Raw genomic sequence first — 1,085 nt, forward strand, 5'->3', positions numbered from 1 at the left:
CGGTGTCATGGCACCCTAGCATGTACTAACCTACGCTAACCTAGCAATGTCCGCAGTGAATCCCCTATCCTCACTACACTTGCTCTTACAAAGCCAAGGTGCTCTTTTAGGGGCGTAGAGTGGTTGAGCAGCCTTAAGCTTAACAGATAGGGGTGTTTGACATGTGTAGCACACACACAGCCAATAAATGATACACATGACTCAATATGGAGACCCACACCAATTTAAAAAAATAACACTTATTCTTTATACAACTTTAGGCACCGTGATCATCACAATCAGGCAAGTACTTTTTAGAATAGCTGGTTTGAAGAAAACTGGACTTTGATACTTTAAATTGTGATTAAAGCACTTCTCAGTGATGTTAAGCTATGGAGAAAACATATGCTACGGACTGTCACATAACAGCGATTTATGTGACCTTTTCCCAGGACTTAAGGTGAGTATGGTGAGTATGGAGCAAGGTCCAAGGCAGCAACCCACCAGTAACTGGTATGTTTTCAGGGGGCACCTCAAAGGTGTCCTCTGGGTGCATGTATTAATAAATCAGACACTAGCATCAGTGTCGGTTTAATATTATGAGATATTTGATACCAAACATCCCAATTTTCAGTGAAGCCATCAAGTAGCTGGTGTACTCGTGTTCACCAGTGTCTAGCACATGTACTTAAAATGGCTTCCCTGTTCACCTGTATTGGCAGTAATGGAACTGACCAGCACAGTGGCATATCTGCTCATGCAGTCAGCCCTCCCATGTAGTATAGTGCACCCTGCCTTAGGGCTGTGAGGCCTGCTGTGGGGGTGACTTGCCTATACTGCATGCAGTGGCTGCAGGCATGTCACACGGAATTTTACGATGTCATGTTTTTACTTTTTGTCTGCACCTATAAATGTAGCCTACAGTGGCAGGCTGCATGAGCTTGGTGAGGGGTCCTTTTAGTGTGGCACAATTTGTGCTGCAGCCCTTGGAGACCCTCTTTAGTACCTCAGGCCCTATGTACCAAAGGTACCATTTACTAGGGACTTACATAGAGTACTAGAGGTATCGCCAATTGGGGGGAAACAATTACACAGGTTTTGGAAAG

This window comes from Triturus cristatus, chromosome 12, assembly GCF_964204655.1.
Source record: "Triturus cristatus chromosome 12, aTriCri1.1, whole genome shotgun sequence".
In the NCBI taxonomy this organism is placed as follows: Eukaryota; Metazoa; Chordata; class Amphibia; order Caudata; family Salamandridae; genus Triturus; species Triturus cristatus.